Raw genomic sequence first — 14634 nt, forward strand, 5'->3', positions numbered from 1 at the left:
TGACCATGCCCATACAGCACCGTATTTTCTTACATAGTCTGGCATATGTAGCATCATATGTACATTATATTTCATGTTTTCTTTTCCATAAAGTAACTCGATATTTAAAACAAATTGATGAAGTGCTTTTTCCGCTTTATCAAACTCATTGTCTGTAAATTTTGTTTTGGAAAATATATAAATGCTATATACAAACAGTAACCAATGTTTAACATATTTCCGTGGCATTATATCAATCAAGCAAATGAGCGAATAATATAATAAAAAAGATTTCCATTCGTTTGCCTTCCATTTTTTATTTTTTATGGATTGTGGCGTTCTTGTAATTTCACATGGAGGCCGTATAGCCAATAATTTATTATTAAATTCACTCACTCTTAAACCTAAATACCAATCTTTATTACTATTAGCTGAGTCAAACCACAATGTTCCAAATAATTTTGTGACACCTAATAAAACTGAATGCATATATTCTGGTGGAAAAGAATGAATAATATGAAAAGTAGATAAAAACATTACTATTGAAGGTCCTTTAACACCTTTTATTGGTCTTCCTTCATTAATAGCTTTCTCAACGTATTTATAATGCTGCTTCATCCTTCGCATTGCTTTTTTATCACCAGAATATATACGTATCTGACCTCTTCTGATTGAAATTTGTTCCCCTTTATGGAGACAATAGGAACATCCATATATACCATTAAATTGTTTTATGTTTTGAATAAGTGGTCTAGCTACTGTATCTACACTTGCGAGAAGTGCATAAACTTTTATGTGTATAGGTTCTTTGTGTTCAAGTGTGGCACACCAAAACCCGTTGGTTTGTAATTCCAAAAGTTCATCTATGAATGGACGCAAGAACAAATCCATTGGTGGTTTTTTCTTATAAAACCATAATCCACAAAGCAAAATATTTTCTCTTCTAAGTCGGTATGGTAATTCATTTATACATACTTGAATGGGCCATATATTGTACATGGATGAATTAAATATTTCTACACCATCTGTATTCCATTGAATAGTAATATCGTTGTCACATATAACATTTTGTTCTTTTAAATGACGATAAAGTGTTCCATCTACGATATCACTTTCAATGGGACAAGTTTTTCTACATTGTGTAAATAATTTAGAATTTAATAATTCAATCAACTGCGGTTTTAATGGAAAATGATAAAAAAAATTAAAATTTTTTTGTAATTGGATTTGTTCGTAACGTTCTTTACAATTATTACATTCAATAATAATATCATGATGAAATGTCAATATAGTAAAACACGTTGGACAAAAATAATATTTACAAGAAATCACCTTTGGAAAGAACTGTAGAAAATGATACTTTGAGTGATGCACTTTAAATGGCAAATGGCAATCAATAATTTGAAGTAAAGCTTGCAATCCGGTGTCAGTCAATTTGTTTTTAACTGCCAAACTCATTAGTAATAATTGGCTTTCCTCTTTACTTAAATCACATCCTTCATATATGGGAAATTCAATGTGTTTCTGCAAGAAAATAATATATGCTTATGTATATACATAGTCTATTTTTATATACATATATAAGTATATGTATATATATATATGTATATACATATATACATGGTATCCGCTAATAATCATATTTTTGATTCTATACAGGTAGAAGGTATCAAACTGAACAAATAAAATTTAAAAATTTTTACAATAATCGATGAATTAAAAAACTTGCCATAAATATAACATAGTTAAGTTCTGATTTTATATACCACATGTATTGAAAAAAGGAATACTTTTTAAAGAAAAGAATGTTTTTTAAAAAATGTTCATTTTTCTCACTTTTGCACACATCTGATATGTAAAATTTGAACTTTGCTTTGTATTGTAAAATTACCTGCAAATGTTTTTGATATTCTTGATTTTCATTTTCTTCATTATCAGAATTATTATTTTCATAAATCTCTCCATTATCGCTATAAAAATTAATTTCATTATTGTCATTTTCATTGTTAGAAGTATAACAATCATTTCCATCTTCAAAAAAATTATCAGAATAATATTCATCTTCATCTTTAAAAGAATAGTCATGTTCATCTTCATCTTCAGATAAGTAATAGTGTTCATTTCCATCTTCAGCTAAATAATCCTGTTCATCTCTGTCTTCTTCAGATTCACTACTTTTATTTCATTGTTACATTCAGTATTGTGAATCATGTTTACTTCTTCAAAAGATTCTTGGAAAGAATGCTCTTCAATTGTCATATCACTTTGTTCACACGAATTAATTTCTTCATTAAGGTACATTTCCATCTACAAATTATATATAAATATGTACAAATGTGAAAAGTGAAAAATTTCTCAGCGATTCCATCAATCACGCCTTGATTTCCACAATGAAAATATTCACTTTTCACGTTTTCACTCTAAACCAAGTTTTTACTTATCTTACATGATCGATATCCTGATGTTTAGATCACTTTATATAAAGCAAATAGAAAAAGAAAAATATGACTACCTGTGTCGCTATTTTCTGTTCTTTTGCTCTTACTACGCGAGAATATTTTGTTGTTGTGGGAATTTCTTCAGAGTCGTCTGTTAGATATCTTTTATAAGGTCCTCTTTTTCCTTTTGCCATTATTTATAAATACATAGACGTTCCTTTCTATTTTTTGTGTGCAATAGTTCCTCAACTTGTTGCTTAATATTTCAGCAAAATATGTATGTTCCGTATATTATCACTCGTTTACTTTATTTTACATTTGTGTAAACACCGACCAAAATTTCACAATCTATTGTAATGTATACGATACTCTTTCTCAAAAATACGAACAACTTAATCTCCATTCGAGCGATGCATTAAACCAATGTCGTAAAAAATAAGATGGCTACAATATTTCTGCCCGCTGCCTACTGCCCGCTATCAGAGCATGTGGAGGGGGTACGCAACAAAGAAGAAGTTGAATCAGATACCGTTAAACCGCACATGCGTACACATATGTATATCTCCTCCTATAGGTGCGTTCCGTTTCACGCATATGCGCGCATTTATCTATAATTACGTCACATGTACTATAGAAAATGCGCGCATATGCGTAAAACGGAACGCACCTTATGTCTATGTCTGACAGCGGACAGTGTCAGTTATTATTTTAGCGCGTTTTATTTGGGCGCCATTCAACCCAAAATTTTTAAAAATTTTGGAAAAAATTAAAAAAAAACGAAAAAACAAAAGAAATCTAAGTAAATTTTCTTTATTTTATTTTTTGAAAAAAGTTATAATTTAAACCTTAAATTTTTAAATTTTTTTTTTAAAAATGTAGATAGAGCCCCGAAAAATCTTCAGATAAAAAAACAGCTCTTCAAAATGTCGAAACCCTTTTATCCCAGAGAAAAAAACTTTGAAAAAAGAAAAAATGACAAAAAAACAAAAATGTGGCACTACTTTTTTCATTTGCTTGTATAAAAAGTTGTATCTTTTTTAAAATTATATTTTATTTTACATACTACAAAGCAAAAATGTTCAAAAACAAATTTTTTTTTAAATTTTTTAGTTTTGGGCCGAAAAAACAATTTGGGGAAAAAATACTTCTTAAAAAAAAATCATTAAAATAGATTTAATTTAAAGGGGATTAAAAACGGAAAAAATTTGATGGAAAAGCCAAAATTTCTCCCCAACAAAAAAAATATCCCAAAAATGATTTTTTTGCAAGGTAAAAATTATATATTAAAAATTTTTAAAAAAAACATCTTTAAATTTTTTTTTCCCAATTAAAATTTCTATATTTTTTTTTGTTAATGGAATAAATTTTAAATTGTAACAAAATTTTTTTTTTAATTTTTTTAAATTTTCGGAAATTTTAATAAGTTTTTAAAATTTTTTTTGTTTTTTTTTTATTTTTTTTTTTTTTTTTTTTTTTTTGTATTTCCCCCCTTTTTTTATGGGCCCTGATTCCCCTGGGTTCTTCGGCCTGGCCCCCCCCGTTTTTTTTTTTTGTTTTTTGGGGCCCTTCGGGCCGTTTGCCCCTCTGTTTTCCTTTTTTTAAAGTTTTTTGGTTTTTTTCCCTTTTCCCCCCTTTTTTTTTCCCTTTTTAAAATTACATTATAAAATTTCATAAAATTTTTTTTTTATATATTTATAGAAAAAATAGTGAGGCTCAAAAAATAAAAATAAAAATGACGCCCAAATAAAAAAACTTTCTCAAAAATTTGTAACCCAAAAATTTTCAAAATATTTGTTTACATTTTTGGGTTTAAAATAGAAAAAATTAACTTTTTTTTTTTATTTATAGGAAAAAAATGATTAATCTCGGGGGAAAGGTTTTTAGAAAATGCGGGTCGTCTTCAAATTGTAATAGAAGTGTTTTTTCGAAATACACTTTCGTTTTTATTATCAGGGGTTTTTTTTTTTAAAAGAAGAACTGCAACACCCTTTTTGACAAAAAAATTGCCAATACATAAAAGGACCCAAAAAAAAACACCAAACCAGTTTTAATAAAAAACGTTTTGAGGCAATTGAAGGTAAAATCTAAAGGGTAAAAAATTTTGTGTTTTAATATGCAAAATTTTTGAAATTCTAGTTTTTAATTTTTAAACATATCAATATATTTTATAATAAAAAAATAAAAAAAATTTTAATTTCAATATTATCATTTTAATTTTTTTAAATTTTTTTTAAAATTTTTCCCCCCTAAAATTTTTATTTTTTATTATTACGCCCCCAGGGGTTTTCAAATTTGAGTGCAATAAAACACTCAAAAATTTTTTTAAAGCAGCTGTCGGGACAAAAATGTAAATGCTAAAACCTCGAGAAAGGGGGGGAAAAACCAAAAGAGGGCCAAAAAATAATTTTTCTCAGTTCCTCCAAGTACTTTTAATTTTTTAAAAAGGACTTAAAAAAAAATTGGGAAATTGGTCCTTTTAAAAAAAATGTTTTTTTTTTAATTTTGTAAAAAAGGGTTTTTTTTTAAATTTTTTTTACATATAATTTTATGGGGTTGCCCAAAAAAACTGGGGGGTGAGCGTTTTTAAAAAAAACCCAAAAAAATTTAAAGTTTTTTTTAAAAAATTTTCTGAAAAAAATACCTTTAGATAAGAAAAAAAAATTATATATTGTCCCTTTGGGTTTACTGTTAAAATTTGATTAACCCAATATTTTTATTTTTTATTTTTTATTATTTTTAATCATAAGTGTAAAATTTTTCCTTTATAATTTTAAAATTTATATTTTTTGTAGGTGTTTAATAAAAATAATATTGTTGAAACCAAAAATGTAGAACTATTTATTTTTAAAATCAAAATTGTATTAAAACTTATCATTTTTTTCTGTGATAAATGGGAAAATTTGGACTATAACCCGGGTTAGGGTTCAAGATTTTTTTATTTTATATTAAAAACACACCCTTGTAATAATTTTTGTGAAAACAAATATATTAAATCTGATTACGGGTTCATTTTTTTTGCCCACTAAAAATGAAAATTTAATTTTTTGCTGAAAAATTCATAAATGTTTTTGTTCCCAATTTTTCAAAGTTTTTTGACGAAAATATACGGGGAAATTTGCACTTATTTTCACGAAAATTTTTACAATATTTTTTTTAAATGGGGTTTTTCAATCGCACAAAAATAGTTTCCCGTTTTTTTTCAATAGGGTTTAAATTTTTTTCTATATTGCTCTCAGTATTTTTCCAGTTTTTTTCTTTTATTTTCCCCCTTTAATTTTTTTTTCATACGGGAATATAAAAAAACCTTTGAAACCCTAACATTTTATCAGTCAATTCTCGATTTAAAACCGAAAAAATGATTTTTTGAAATTACAATTTATGATTTTTAAAAAATAAATATTTTACTTTTTATGTTTACAAAAACAATATTATTTATTTTAAACACAACAAGAATATAAAAAATTTAAAACTTATAAAAAATTTTCCCACCCCTTTTTTAATTTAAAATTTAAAAATTTAAAATAAAAATATTGATTAATAAATTTTTAAACCCTACCGAAAGGAAAAAATTTTAAAATTTATTTTTTTTAATCTAAAGAGTTTTTTATCCAAAAAATCTATAAAATAATTTAAAATGTTTTTTTTTGTTTTTGGGAAAAAACTGTTTAAAAACCAATATTTTTTTTGAGACCCATAAAATTTTAAAAAAATTAAAAAAAAAATTTTTTAGTACAAAATTAAAAAAAAAAAAAAATTTTGGGGTTAAAATAGGCCCAAATGCAAAATTTTTTTTAAGTCTTTTAAAAAAAAATTTAAAACGGGACTTGAAAAGGAGAAAACCCGGGAAAAAAGGGTTTTTTTTATTGCCCCATCTTTTTGGTTTTTTTCTGCTGCTCAAAGGTGTAGAAATTATTACTTTTTTTGCCCGGGACAGCCCCTTTAAAAAGTTTTGAGTGTTTTTATTGCACTAAATATGAAAAACGGTGTGCTTTTTTAAAATCAAAAAATCAATTTTTAGGGGAAAATTTTAAAAAATTATAAAAAAAAAAATTTAAATATGTAAAATTTTAAAAATTCCCTGTCTTTCTTTTTTGATTTTTTTGTTTAAATTAAATTATAAATTTTGGAAAATTTAAACATATTAAAACAAAAAAGTTTTTAATTGGTTTGTTCCCTTAAATTTTGGGCCTAAGACGTTTTAAATTTTAAAAAATGGTTTAGGTTTTAATTTGCCCTTTTCATATTTATTGGAATTTTCCTGTCAACTGGATTTTCCCATTTCCCTTTTTTTGGGAAAAAAACCACTGAAAAAAATCCCCTGGGGGTTTTGCAAAATACTACTTAATTACAATTTCGAAGACGACCAGCATTTCCTAAACACCTTTCCCACCGAGTTTAAACTTTTTTTTCCCTATAAATAAAAAATTTAATTTAAATTATTTCTTTTAAAAAAAAGGGAAACCCAAAAATTTTATATGAAAATTTGCTTAAAAAATTGTTGAGAATTCTTTTTTTAACTTCTTTTCATTATTTTTTTGTAGCCTCACTATTTTTTTTTCTAAAAATTATAAACAAAAAAATTATATAATTTTTTAAAAATAAAGGGGTAAATTAAAAATGAAAAACTTCGGGGAAAACGGAAAATAAACAAATAAAAAAACACAAAAAAATTAAATATAAGGGGGGGGGGGTGGTTCAAAAATGGGGGGCCTTTGGGGGGGGGGGGGGGGGGGGCCAAAGGGGGGGGGGGCAGGGGAAAAATTTTTTTTTTTAAATTTTTCTTGCTTTGGCTCTTGGGCCCAATTTAAAAAAAAACCCTTGTTTTATTAAGCCGATAAAAATATTTTTTTCGAATTATATACATTTTTTTTTTTTTAAAATTTTTTAAAAATTTTTTTTTTTAAATTTTTTTTTTTTTTTCCCCCCCTTTTTTTATTTTTTCCCTTTTTTTCTTTTTCCCCCCTTTCCCCCCCCTTTTCGTTCCCCTTTTTGTTTCCCTTGAAAAAATTGCCCCGTTTTTTTGTTTTTTTTGTTTTTGTATTTTTATTTTTTTCCCCCCTTCCCCCTTCCCCCTTTTGGTTTTTTTTCTGTTGGGGAAAATTGTCATTTTCCATCTTTTTTTCCCGGGGGGAAATCCCTTTTCTTTTTCCTGTTTTTTTTTCTGTTTTGGGGGTTTTCCCCCCTTGTTTTTTTTGGGCAAATCAAAAAATTAAAATAAAATTATTCTTTTAACTTTTTTTGGCTTAGATTATGAAAAATAATATATAATTTCAAAAAAGTCTTTATTTTTCATACAAGAAAGTGAAATACGGGGGGCCCACATTTTCTTTTTAAGTCATTATTTTTTTTTTTCCCAAAGTTTTGGTTCTCTTGAAAAAAATTTTCCCGACTTTTTTAAAGAGCTGTCACTCTGAAATTTGTTCGGACTCTTCTACTTTAAAAAAAAATTAAAAAATTAGGGTTGGAAATTTTTTACTTTTTTCAAATTAAAATAAAAAAAAATTTCTATAGATATTTTTGTGTTTTTTTTTTTTTTCCCAATTTTTTTCCCAATTTTTTAAAAGTTTTTGGGTTTTTCAATTTTCCCTCTTTTTTTTTTGTTTTCTTTTTTTTAGAGAAAAAAAAGATTTATTTTATATTAAGAACAAAAGTAATAAAAACTAAAAAGAAAAAAAATTTTATAAAATTTGTGAACGTAAAAAATTTTTTTTCCCTCGACTTTCGGCTTTTAATTCACGTCCATTGTTTCTTCCAAAAAGGATTTTTTTCCTCTTTAGTTGCTTCTAAAACCCCATAATTTCCAAATTGCCCTCGTTTTTGGGCACTTTTGGTCCATTCTTAAATTTTGAAAAAAAAATAGTATAATGCAAAAAGCAAATAATGTTTATAATTTAAAAATTTATAATTAAATTTTAAAAATTTTTGGTTTATAAAAGGGCGGGCCCCTTTAAATCATACACTTTAAAAAAATTTAAATTTTTGTAATTTGAAAACTTTTTTTTTAACCAATTTGAAAAATTTTTTTTACAAAAAATTAAAAACAATTTTGTTTCCCTATTTCCTTTTTTAAAAACCCTTTAAAAATGTTTTGATTTTTCTGAAACCTAATAATCCATTGGGCTTGTTAAAAAACATTTTACACAAAAATTCAATTTATTGAAAAGTGTTGTTTTAATTTGTCCGCACGGTATAGTATATTAGTTATAATGTATATAATACCACCAAAAGAAAGTACCCTTTTCCACCCCTGTTTTCCATTCCACATGTTTTCACTCTTTTTTTCATTACAACGGGGTTCCCAATGCCCAAAAATTGGGCCATTTTTAATTTTTACTTCACCCCCTTTTTTTTTCGTTTAATCTAAGTTTTTTTTTTCTCCTTTTTTTTATCTTGAAACCAATTTTGATAACCGACAGCAATTTTTTATCTTCGTTAACAAATTTCCCAAAAAAAGACCTTTGTTTTTTCCATTTTTTTTTCTCAACTTGGCTTTGGGGCCCCTTTTTATTTATGGTAAAATTTTCAGTTTGATGGGGGTATTATTTTTCGCTCTCGTTTTACAATTTCCCCTTATTTTGGGATAACATGAATTTAAAAAAAACGTTACAATGCGTGGGGATACGGGGGTCTTCCTCGGAAAAATGAGTTTAGAAATAGGGTAAACGATTTTGGGAAATTTTTTAAGTGAAAAAGTGAAAAGTGAAAAAAATTTTAAACCCAACGGAAAATCGATTTCCCTTTTAAATCAATTTGTGATTGGCGGAAAATTTTTTAAATTTTCAAATTTTTTCTTTAGAAGAAATTTCAGAAAACGATACCTAGATCTTGCTTGAGATTGAATGGCGCCCCAAAAAAACGCGCTTTAAAAAAATTTAAATGACCGGGCCGCGTAGAAAATAGACAAAGGGTTCGTTTCCCTTTTAAAATTTCGCGCATTTTTATAGTAATTTTGACGTTTTATTTTTAGATAAATGCCGCATATGCGTGAAACGGAAAAGCCCCCTATGGGGGAGTTACAGATGTGTACGCCTTTTGCGGTTTTTTTTCGGTACTTTATTTAAATTCTTCCTTGGGTTTCGTACCCCCTCCACATGCTCTTAAAAGGGGAAATAAAGGGAGCGGGCAGAAAAAATTGTAGCCATCTTATTTTTTTCCCACATTGGTTTAATGCATCGCTCGAATGGAGATTAATTGGGTTTGTATTTTTGAGAAAAAGTATCGTATACATTTTCAAGAGATTGTGAAATTTTGGGCGGGGGGTTTTTTTAAAAAAGGGAAAAAAGTAAAAAGGGTGATTTAAAATACGGAAATCCCAAATTTTTCTGAAATAAAAGCAAACAAATGAAGGGAAAAATATTGCCCCCCCCAAAAAAAAAAAAAGGAACCCTCCCATGGGATTTAAATTTAAAGGGGAAAAGGGGGAAAAAAGGACCTTATAAAAAAGGGAAATTTTAACAGACGGGTTGAAAAATTCCCCCCAAAAACAAAAAATTCTCGCGTAGTAAGAGCCAAAAACAAAAAAAAAGCGACACCCGTTTGTCATATTTTTTTTTTTCTATTTGCTTTAATTTAAAATGATCTAAACACAGGTTAAACGAAACAGGGAAGTAAGTAAAACTTTTTTAGGTGGGAAAACGGGAAAAGGGGAAAATTTCATTGTGGGGAAAACAAGGCGTGTTTTTAGGGAAACGCTGAGAAAATTTTTTTACTTTTCACCTTTTGGGACCTATTTATATAAATTTTTTGTAATGGAAAAGTACCTTAATAAAAAAATTAATTTGGGTGAACAAAGTGAAAGACAATTGAAAAGCATTCCCTTTTCCCAAAAATCTTTTGGGGAAGAAACTGTTCCCAATACGGGAATTTTAAAAATGAAATAAAAAATGTGAAAACTGGGAAAAAGACAGAGAGAACAGGGTTATTTTGGTGAAAATGGAAATGAACACTATTACTTTTTCGAAAATGAAGATGAACATGATTTTTTTTTAAAAATAAGATGAAATTAAATTTTGATATTTTTTTTTAAGAAAGGAAATGTTGGTTTTACTTCTAAAAATTTAAAAAGGGCCAAAAAGGGAAAATTTAAATTTTTTTTGGCGATAAGGAAGAATTTTTTGGAAAAAAAAATTTGATAATGGGGAAAAAAATGGGAAAAAAAAAAGAATTTAAAAAAATTTTCAAAGGTTTAAATTTTTCAATACAAAAACAAAATTCCAAAATTTTCCCTATCGATGTGTGCAAAAGTGAGAAAATGAAAAATTTTTTAAAAAAATTTTTTTCTTTAAAAGGATTCCCTTTTTTTAATACCTGTGGTATATAAAAACAGAACTTAACTATGTTTATTTATGGCAAGTTTTTTTAAATTTATCGATTTTGTAAAAATTTTTAAATTTTATTTTGTTTATTTGATACCCTTTTAAACCCGTATAGAACAAAAATGATTATTGCGGATCCCCCTAAATATTATATAAAATAATATTTTACAAATACTTATTAATGTATATAAAATAGACATGTAATACATAAGCATATATTATTTTTTTTGCAGAAACCATTGAAATTTTCCCTTATGAAGGTGGGGATTTTTGTAAAGGAAAGGGAAAACCAATTATTACTAAAGAGTTTTGGGAGTTTTAAAAAAAAATTGACGGGCCCCCGGGTTGCAAGCTTACTTCAAATTTTTGATTGCCCTTTTTCCATTTAAAATTCAAACACCAAATTTTCCTTTTTTAAAAGTTCTTTCCAAAGGGGATTTTTCCCTTTTAAAATATTTTTTGTCCAACGTGTTTTTCTTTTATTTACCTTTCATCAGGTATTATTTTTAAGTAATAAGGGTAAAGAAAGTTAGAAAAAATCCCTTAAAAAAAAAATTTTTTAATTTTTTTTTTTCCTTTTTCCCTTAAAAACCCCAGTTTTATTGAATTTTAAATTTTAAATTTTTACACAATGTAAAAACTTGGCCCCCTTTTAAATTTTACGTAATGGGAAAACCCTTTTTCGTCTTTTAAAAAAAAAAAATGTTTTTATGTGACAACGTATTTCTTTCCAAGGGGAAACGTGGGTTTTAAAATTTTTAAATTTATCCAGTACAAATATAGGGGCCCCTTTAAATATGTATAAAGAATTCCCCTAAGACTTAGAAAGAAAAATTTTGCTTTTTGGGGTTTTGGTTTATAAAAAAAAAAACCAATGGATTTGTTCTTTTTCGTCCAAATTTATGATGAACTTTTGGAAATTTCAAACCAACGGGTTTTGGTGTTGGGCCAACCCCTTGGGAAAACCCCCGAAAATTTTTCCCCAAAAAGTTTATGACTTCTCGAAAATGTAAAATACAGTACTAGACCATTATTCAAAAAAAAAAAACAATTTTAAAGGATAAAATGGGTGTTCCTTTGTCTCCATAAAGGGGAACAAATTTCAATCAGGAAAAGGCCCGATACGTTTATATTCTGGTTTATAAAAAACAATGCGAAGGGTGAAGGGGGCAGATAAATACGTTGAGAAAGGCCATTATGAGGAAAACCAAAAAAAAGGTGTTTAAAGGGCCTTCAAAAGTAAGGGTTTTTTTCTACTTTTCAATTATTCCTTCTTTTTCCAAACCCGAAAAATATGCATTCCCTTTTTTTAAAGGTTTTTACAAAAATTTTTTGGGAAAATTGGGTTTGACTCAGCCCAAAAGTAATAAAAATTTTGGGATTTAAAGGGTTTTAAAGTGGGGTGGAATTTTAAAAATAATTATTGGCTTAAAACGGCCTCCATGTGAAAAAAACAAAGAAGCCACAATCCATAAAAATAAAAAAAAGGAAGGAAAAAGAATGGAAATTTTTTTTTTATTTTATTATTCGTCATTTTCTTTTATTGATATAAAAGCCAGGAAAAATATTTTAAAAATTGGTTTAAAGTTTTTAATAGCATTTATAAATTTTCCCAAAAAAAAATTTCAGAAATGAGTTTTATAAAGCGGAAAAAACCCCCTTCTTTAATTTGTTTTAAATATCGAGTTAAATTTTTTGGGAAAAAAAAACATGAAATATAATTCATATGATCTACCTAGGGAAAAATATGTAAGGGAAAATTTTCGGGGCTGTATGGGCATGGGGCAGATTTTCCCCCTTTACATTTAAAGGTTTTAATAGCAAAAAAAGTTTCATGGAAATCAAAAACCCTTCCATAAAAAATTTGTAAAAAATTTTTCCAGAATAAGATATATAAAAAAAAATTTAGAAAACTTTTGTAAGCCTAATTTTAGTAAAGAAGGGAAAAAAATGTTTAAAAAACATTATGAAAGAAAAAAAATTTAAATGTTTTAAAATATGGAGAGACTTTAGAATATTTGGGAAAACCTGGGAGAATAAAATTTATCATTGTCCAAAAAAGTTTTGGGTTTAGCATTATTTCAAAAACAATAACCGAAAAAACCCTTTAAATTATTTAAAGATTTTTTTTAAAAAATTCTTTTTTTCATATTACAAATATTCTCGTTTATTAAAAAAACAATACACAGTGGGTATTCCCCTAATGGAAAATTAATTTTCTAATTTCGGTCTAATTTTTAATTTTTACTAAAACAAAACACTATATTGTCCTTGGTTAAAAAATTTTAAAAATTAGCCGAAGAACTTTTTAAGCACAAAGGATAAACAAAGAAAATGTTTTCATTTATAGAACGGAAAAAAACAAAAAATGATATTATTTGTTTTCCTTTAGACCTTGAAAAAAAAAGTGTTGAGTATATTTTATAAAGAAATAAAATTTTAAAATTTTTGCCTTTGGTAATACTGTAGAAAAATTTATTAACAATATTTTTATTATTTAACATAAGTGTGAAATTTTTATAAAAATTTTAAATTTATAAATTTTGTATGTGTTTTTAATTTTAAAAAAATTTGTATTTTTAAACATAAAAAGTAGAAATTTAATTTTTTTTAAAAATCATAAAAATTTTATTTCAAAATTTCCTTTTGTTTTTGATAAATCGAGAATTGACTGATAATACTGTTTTTTTTTCAAGATTTTTTTATATTTAAAATTTTTAACATTTCATTGTAATAAAATTTGGTGAAAAAAACAAAAATATAAAACTGTTACAGTTCATTTTTTTGTCACTGAAATAGATTTAATTTAAATTTTTCTCGAATAAATTCCCTAAATAGTTTTGTTACAATTGTTTAAAAGTTCTTTAAGAAAATATACAGGGGAAAAGACCTATTCTTTAAAAAAAAAGGTTTACAATAGTTTTTTTTTAAAATGTTGCAAACGAAAACCCAAAAGTATTCCCCTATTTTTCAATAGTTTTAAAAGTTTTTTTTATTTTTGCCCCTCAGTAGTTTTTCCCCTATTTTTTTTTTTATTTTTCCCTTTTAATATTTTTTTATCGGGCACTGAGGGGGAAAAAACCTTTTTAAAAGTGTCCCCATTTTTTTACGAGTCGTAATATTATTCAATCAAATATTTTAGTGTTGTCCTTTTTTTTTTACGTTTCGCATGGGTTTAAAAAGGTTTAATGTTACGCACAATCCTGCCTTAATTAAAGAATTTTTTTGTAAAATACTTATAATTATCGTGGCGGGGAGAGGAGAACCCCTTGACGCGGGGCGACTTTGAAACAAATTTGGGCCCTAGGCGGGGCGAAAGTGGGGACGCGTCAAAGAAAACACTGACAGGGCGCCCGAGTGGGGGGCGCGTCAATTTACGACGGGGAGGGGAGAGAACAGTGGGGCCTGCGCAAAATCATTGCCCCCTCCACTTTGGCTTTGCATGGGGAAGCGAGAGGGATCATCTTTCTCTCTCTCTCTCTTTTTTTCTGAAAAAAGTTTTTCGAAAAATTGTTTTCTTATCAAGAATGTGTCCCCGTGTTTTTTAAAGTGTGCCGGGGTGTTGGAAAATATTTTGTGTCTTTCTTTGGTTTTTGGAAAAAAAATTCCCCGCTTTTTTTTCAAATCCCCTTTTTTTTTAAAAACTTAAATCCCCGGGTTTATAAAGATATACTTTAAACACGGGTTTTTTCTGGGATTTTTTTAAACTCTTCTATTGTATTTTTCAAAGAATAAAAAATAAAATTAAATGATACTTTAAAACCTTCAGATACCTATCTCATTTTTTAAGGGTTTATTTTTTGGAAAAAAACATTTCCCCCTGTTTTCCCATTAAACGGGAAGTGGATATTGGGGTTTCATATTTTTTTGATTCGTTACAAAATTTTTTAGGAAACGTAATA

General features: G+C 26.9%; 1 pseudogene; it reads right to left on the minus strand.

Annotated features, from left to right (window-relative positions):
• Positions 1–276: 276 nt before the first annotated feature.
• Positions 277–2158, minus strand: LOC146724195 (uncharacterized; annotated as a pseudogene).
• Between the last annotated feature and the right edge of the window lie 12476 nt (positions 2159–14634).

The sequence above is a fragment of the Nylanderia fulva genome, unplaced genomic scaffold (assembly GCF_048542155.1).
Source record: "Nylanderia fulva isolate GAGA-0341 unplaced genomic scaffold, ASM4854215v1 Scaffold1439, whole genome shotgun sequence".
NCBI classification, from domain to species: Eukaryota; Metazoa; Arthropoda; class Insecta; order Hymenoptera; family Formicidae; genus Nylanderia; species Nylanderia fulva.